Consider the following 7,500-nt stretch of genomic DNA (forward strand, 5'->3'; position numbering starts at 1 on the left):
GAAACAATTAGTCCTAGTGACTGGTACACCATGTGATCCACAACCTATATGACTATGAGACCAGAAGAACTAGATGGTGCCCAGCTACAACTGTCAACCCACTTTGAGGGGAATCTATGTAGGAGGTCCTGGATAGAGAGGGAGAACAATGTGGAACAAAATTCAAAATCATTTGGGAAAAACAAAGGGCAGGTGGGACCATCATTGCTGGTCTGATAGAGCTTGGTAGAACCCCTGAGACGATGGCTTCTAGTTGCCCTTCAGTTCTGGAATTGAACCTACACCTATGGCTTCCAGCCAAATAAAAGACAGGCATATGATTGAACATTTACCTGAGGTAGATACACTCCTTGGAGAGATCAATCATGGGAGAAGGAAAGGCTGTTTATGCACAGGGAGACAGCTCAGCGGGCAGAAGTGCATGGAGGGATGGACACAGGAAAGAGGTAACTATTGGGAGGAAGTAGGAGGGGAGCTGTTGCATTGTGGTAAACTGTAGTCAATGCCATAAGACGAAGTGCATGTGAACTGCTGTATGGAAAGTGAATTTGCTCTGCAAAATTTCACCCAAATCACAATTTAAAAAATAATAATAATAATAATAAAGAAATGGTGGCTCCCATCCAATTAATTACCAATTTATCGAAAAATCTCCTGGAGGCCTGGTTGTTGTTGTTGTTATTGTTAGGTGCTGCTGAATCGGCTCTGACTCATAGCGATCCTATTTACAACAGAACGAAACAGTGTCTGGTCATGCACCATCCTCATAATCTTCGCTATACCTAAGCCCATGGTTGCAGGCACTGTGTCAATCCATCTTATTGAGGGTCTTCCCCTTTTCTGCTGACCCTCCACTTTACCAAGCATGATATCCTTCTTCAGGGAATGGTCACTTCAGACAACATGACCAAATTAGATGAGACAAAGTCTGCCGTTCTCACTTCCAAGACCATTCCAGTTGTACTTCTTCCAGGACAGATTTGTTCATTCTTCTGGCACTTCATGTTTTTCAGTATTCTTCGCCAACACCACAACTCAAAAAGCATCAACTTTTCTTTGGTCTTCCTTATTCGTTGCCCAGCTTTCACTTGCATATGAGGTTATAATTATTTCTACCATGCAAGATTAAGTGAAATACTGTCCCTAAAGAGCTTAGCACAGTGCCTGATATAGTATAAAATTAGCTCTCAGTAATTTTTATTTGAAGAAATGATGGTTCCTTCCATAGCACCCCATAGATCTTCTATCATAGCTTTATATATTTGATGGTTATTCCTATTTAAGCATCTGTCTTTCTCACTAGTTTATAAAATACACCAGTGAACTGGTTTGTCTGTTGTTTGGTCTGTTGGTTGTTCTTCTTTATATCCAAGCAGCTAACATGGCACCCAGCACTAATAATAATTATTATTATTAATTGTCCTTGGTATTTACTAAACTCTTGCTGTGTTTCAGGCATGACTATAAGTATTTTGCACATATTAAATCATAAGGAAAATACAGTATGGTAGTTAGTATCACAAAATGTTTCATTTTGAATCCCTGCTTCATTGCCTACTACCTACCTGACCTTTCGCAAGTTGCTTAACCTCCCCTAAGACACAGTTTCCTCATATGCAAAATGGTGGAAAAACAGTAATTATCTCATTGAATTGCTATAAGGATTAAATAAGTTAATAAATGTGAAGCTCTTAGACTAGTCCTGGCCCTTGAAAAAGGCTGCAAAGTATTGTTGTTGTTGTTGTTGTTATGTGCCATTGAGTCAAACCCGACTCATAGCGACCCCTCCTTGGGTTTCCGAGGCAGTATCACTACGGAAGTAGGATTGCCCAACCTTCCTTCCGAGGAGTGGCTGGTGGGTTTGAACAGCCAGCCATCTGGTTAGCAGGCAAGTGTCTTAGCCACTATGCTACCAGAGCTCCCAGCAAAGTATTAGTTATACTTGTTGTTGTTGTTATGTGCCATTATTATCAATTAGAACAACCTAAGAATTAGGTCCTATCATCATAATCACCATTTTATAGACAAAGAAACAAAGACACAGAGAAGTTAAGCCACCTCCTCAAGACCACACATTTCCTAAGAGGCAGAGCCAAGATGTGTACTCCAGTTAGATGCTTGGAAGCTACCGCTGGCACAGTGGTTAACGTGCTTGGCTTCTAAGTGAAAGGCCAGCAGTTCATACCCCCCAGTCACTGCACAGGAAGAAGAAGATGTGGCAGTCTGCCTCCATAAAGATTTACAGCCTTGGAAACTCTGTGGGACAGATCTATTGTGTCTGTGAGTCAGCATCAACTCAACAGCAGTGGGCTTATTTTTTGGTAGCTGCTTGGATATAACTCTTACTCCAGGTTTCAACTTTTTGGGCACATCTAACAAATACATTTTGGAAGAGTAACTGTTGAGCACCCCACTCTGGTAGTAGCTCGTCATCTGAGAGCCTTGGACCTGAGCATCTATGAGTTACAGGCAGGGCCATGCTCAGCAGGCTGTGTCATGAGCCTCTGCTCCACGGCAGCCCCAGGGAGCAGTTGAGTGGAACACACGACAACACTCATGTATGAGAAAGATGCTTCATCTTCAGAGGAAATTACAAAAGACAGAAGAAAACTGGGGACTGTGGTATACCATAAATAAGGGAAGGTACAAGACTGACTCCTTCGAAAACAAAAAATATTTTGTTCATAGGAGCTCTGGTAGCATAGTGCCTAAGGCACTTGACTGCTAACCAGTAGCCTGGTGGTTCAGATCCACCAGCTACTCCTCGGAAGGAAGGTTGGGCAATCTACTTCCGTAGTGATACTGCCTCGACAACCCAAAGAGGGGTTGCTACGAGTCGGGTCCGACTCGACGGCACATAACAACAACAGTTCTGCCATCAACCAACCAACCAAGAAAATTGCCCACACCGTGTGCCAGGTCCAGGAACATGGCTGGGAGTCAGTAGGTAAATGAGATTCCCCTGTCAACACCTAAGTCATCACACACAACCAAGCATTTTAGGGCTCCCTTTATGGCTTAAGGCTTTGGGGGCAACAGTGAAACACAGACCTAAGTTTGAATCCTAGCTTTGTTACTTACTGACAAGGCCTTCAGTATCTTACTTATTCCATGCAGCTGAGAGCCTCAGGTGCCCCATCTTTAAAATGGGATGAAATATAGTACCTACCACAGAGCTTCGGTAGCACAGTGCCTAGAGCATTTGTCTACTAACCAAAAGGGTGGCGGTTCAAATCCACCAGTGATTCCTTGAAAGAAAGACTGGGCAATCTACTTCCACAAAGATACCACCTCGGAAACACAAGGAGGGGTTGCTAGAAGTTGGAATCAATTCGACAGCAGTGAGTTTGGTTTGGTTTTTACAGAGCTATTGGAAAATCAGTGGGATAATGGACACAAAAAGCAAAAACAAACACTGAGCACGTTGCCTGAAATATACAAAAAGAAAAACACCCATTGCTGCCGAGTCTTTTCCAATGGCAACCTTATAAGGACAGAGTAGAACTGCCCCATAAGGTTTCCAGGGTTGTAAAGAAGCAAACTGCCACTTCTTTTTCCCATGGAGTGGCTGGTGGATTCTAACTGCCAACCTTTCAGTCAGCAGCCAAGTGCACTTAACCACTGTACCACCAGTACTTATAAATGTTGGGAGCTGTTTTTGTTATACAATAAAGAACATCATTGGCTAAAGTGGTTTCATCCTAAAAAAAATTACAAGCATTAAAGTATTAATTGTTCTGGGGCAACACATAGGCCAGAATTATTCAATACAACCTCTTAATTGGAATTTTTGGAAAATACGCCGAAGGTAACCATACTTAGCCCCTTGCATGCCTACTTGTATTGGCTGCAGATGGCAGGAGGGGATACTGGGGGATCGTGGTACAGGGGAACTTCTTCAACTCTTGACAGTCCTTCTAAGAATAAAGGCAGAAGATGACTGCTTCTGACGCACTGCTCCAGGCCTCTCTCCAATCTCTCATCTATTTGGACATCACTCAGGCCCATCAGAATCCCGAGACTGCTGTCTGCTGACTGACAACAGAAAGAGAAATTTAGAGGTGTGAGTGAAATGACAGAGCTGTCACAGCTGCCTCTGAAATGGCTCTTTTCTTAAAGAAAGGAAAGATAACATTAAAAAAAAAAAAAAACCTCAGACAGCTGCAATACCCTGTCACAGTTGCTGGGAGAAGCTTTTTTTGAAGAAAGCTTTGGATGAATTGAAAAAAATGAGAAGGGGAAAATAGTCACCCCAAATTTTATTATCAGTCCTTATCATATGAGTAAGGATGGAATTTGAGGATAGATTCGCTTGTTTGGATCCAATAAAGGAAAATGCCAGTTAAATTGTTTTACTTGGGAGAAGGGAGTTTTTCTCACCCTTCAAAAAAGATTTGCTAAAATAACCCAAACTCCAAAACCAAGATTCCAAAGTCTCCCTTTCCTTGAGACCAGTTCCTACCTTCAGATTTTAATTTCTAAGTGGACTTTTGGCAGCTAGTACCCTATTAGTCATAGTGGCTTCCACCCTGGGCCTCTGTGATTCCAGCACATCAAAGTCACACGTCTGCCAAACATTCAGAAGACAGCCCAGGCAATGTGTCCAAGCCCCAGCTCTCACTTCCTTCTTTTGTCATCCAATATTTCCTCCAGCATTACTAGTTAAACATGCTGTGTTTCCTTCTCTAACATCCCAAACATGACAAACTGACTATTTAGGGATTGCTCTTAAAAATCAGCTACTCTCCAGACTGAAATGCACAAGCTGACTCTACATTCCCATCCAGTCCTTTTAACAACAGAGGAGTTGCTGGCCAAGGTGATCACGTTTCAAAGGCTCAGTTTCTGCTCAGTTTTCTGAGAGCCCGAACTTTCCAATTACCATGAAAAGAAACAGATTCCCAGCCTCACTCACAGGTCAAGCACAATCCAGAAAAGAATGCCTTTAGTAAGATAATGTCTTAGAAAAACCAATAATTCTAATAGCAACTAAAAGAACAGATCATAATAGATGGGAGGAAATTGTAGTTTGAGTATTTTTCCAAGAGTCCAGGGCTGAGCAGGCCAGAATAAGAAACTTCATCCCTGCTTGTAAAACGCTCCAGGAGAATCACAAATGTACATTGCATTGCTGATTGATGTAACAGTTGGATTAGAAATACACAGCATGAAATACAATTTCCAGAGAGGAAAGGGAAGTTCTTGATGAGCTTGGTGAAAGAGTGATAAAAGCTTCACTCAAGGCTTCCACTTCAGTATCAGATTGTGGGAAACTTTCATTGAAACAACCCAACTGAGTCCATTAGCCGTCCATCGGCAAGCACTACATAAACCCTTAACACCTCAGCTCAGAGAAGGCCTATAATCACCCAGCTTTCCTTCCAGGAGGAAAAGTGGCAGATAAAGAGGTTGCCTAAAGCCACCCCAAAAACAAAAGACCTTCTTCTTTTCTGGAGAGAGAAAGAAAAGAAGAAAATATCCAAAGAAAGAAGGAAACAGACCAATGTAAGGAAACAGACCAATGTCTGTTTCCTTTTCTCTAGCACCTCTACCACAGACAGTACTGACTTAGAGGCCACTGAGAAGCCATGTGCTGTAGAAGGAAGGAAGGAAAATCACACTGAATCAGGAATAAAAGACTAGGGTCTTTATTTTGGCACTTACTGCCTGTGTGACTTTGGGCACATTATTTACCCCTCTGGGCCTTCATGTCCTCAGTTCTAGAAGCAGGATAACAACTACTGCCCTTCCTACCTTTTAGAGTTATTTAGAATGCCCAATAAAATAATGGTTATGAAAGTGTTTTCAAGATTTTAAAACATTGAACAAATATAAGCATCATTACTCTTTTAGAGAGGAGCCCTAGTGGTGCCATGGTTAAGCAAGCGCTCAGCTGCAAACCTAAGCAGCTGGCTTTGTAGGCAAAAAAAGACGTGGTGATCTGGTTCTATAAAGTTTACAGCCTGGACAACCCTACGGGGAAGTTCTACTCTGTCATATAGAGCTGCTATGAGTCAGGATTGACTCTACAGCACATAACAACTCTTTTAGATACTATGTAAGTTGCTACACAAGAGTCTCTTAGCATGATTATGACCAATACGGTTAAGAAGACATGTCCTTCTGCATCATTCCTCTTAAGCCATCTCCCTGTTCTTCTCCAAACACCTCCTTAGCTCTTCATCAAGTTCTCCAGCCTTGTCTTAACTTTTGGTTGCCAGAAGTTCATGAGACAAGAGGAGGAGAGCTGAACAACTCGGATAAAATAACTGTGCAAGGAAGTTGGCATGGATGGATATGGGGACCCAAGGAATGAAAACCCATGGGTGGAAAGGAGGTGATTTGGTTTTCAAAAAGTTTTGAGCAGCAACACTTTTTCATCCACATGAGATCCTTTGTAGAACTTTAAGATAAAAAGTAGAAAAAATGAGAGTGCTGGAGCTAAAGTGAACACCCCAGCCTCCCTCACCTGTGAGGTGACATTAAGGAAAGGATTGTAAACCCATCAGGGTTTAATCTCTTCTTTAAGAGAAATGAAGATGCAGAGATGAGATCTACACAGGAAAAGACACTTGTCCAAGACCCCAAACTAAGTTCTTGACAAGGCCAAAACTGTGTCTTCTAGTTAGCCATATTATGCTTTTTCCATAGATCATACTATCCCCTGAAGTGGCACAGGAGGATCTGTATTTGATTGGAGAGCTAAGAAACTGAAGTAGCTAAAGGGAGAATCATCAGAGACCTCAAAAAAAGACTATGCATGTCTTGGGGTTATTAAATGGAAAAAATCAATTTGGCCACATGATCATGGCTGATTTTATCAATTAATCTGAATAGCAATGTAATACTCACTGTCACTGGGGCTTTTTTCAGGCAAATCCATTAATATGGAGTCCTTGATAAACACAATATGCCAACCACCATCTATGATACCAGCATTTCAACAATGTTGCAGCATGCAGGAGGCACCCCAGTCTATCAATACCCTCATATTACAAACTAATGTTTGGAAGGCCTTACATGTAAAAGTTGAGTCTCAGGACCCATCAAATTCCTCTAAAAATATCATTTTCATTGGTGATGAGATTCCTAGATTAGCCCAGGGAGACCTATACAACACATAGTTTAAAATACTAGTAAGAATCACCCTTCTCTTCTTGTTGTATTGTTATGTGCCATCAAGTCAGACTCGACTCATAGCACTCTTTCTTGGGTTTCCAAGGCGGTATCACTACGAAAGTAGATTGCCCAACCTTCCTTCCAAGGAGTCTTAGGAAGAGAAAATTAAAGCATTGGGCTGATGCTTCTAAAGGTATAGAAGCTGATGAAAGGTAACAACAAGAAAAAAGTAAACATGGAAAATTATCATAATAAGTGTGAGCTTGTGAACATAAGCTGATGTAAGCCATAAACTATGCAAGTTCAATGTCACTGAGCTACACCACATTTTGCCCATCACAATGGGTGTCATGAGTTTTGTGGGAGTGAAACTGTGGATGA

This window comes from Orycteropus afer, unplaced genomic scaffold, assembly GCF_000298275.1.
Source record: "Orycteropus afer afer isolate SDZICR_OR568_19922 unplaced genomic scaffold, OryAfe1.0 scaffold00752, whole genome shotgun sequence".
In the NCBI taxonomy this organism is placed as follows: Eukaryota; Metazoa; Chordata; class Mammalia; order Tubulidentata; family Orycteropodidae; genus Orycteropus; species Orycteropus afer.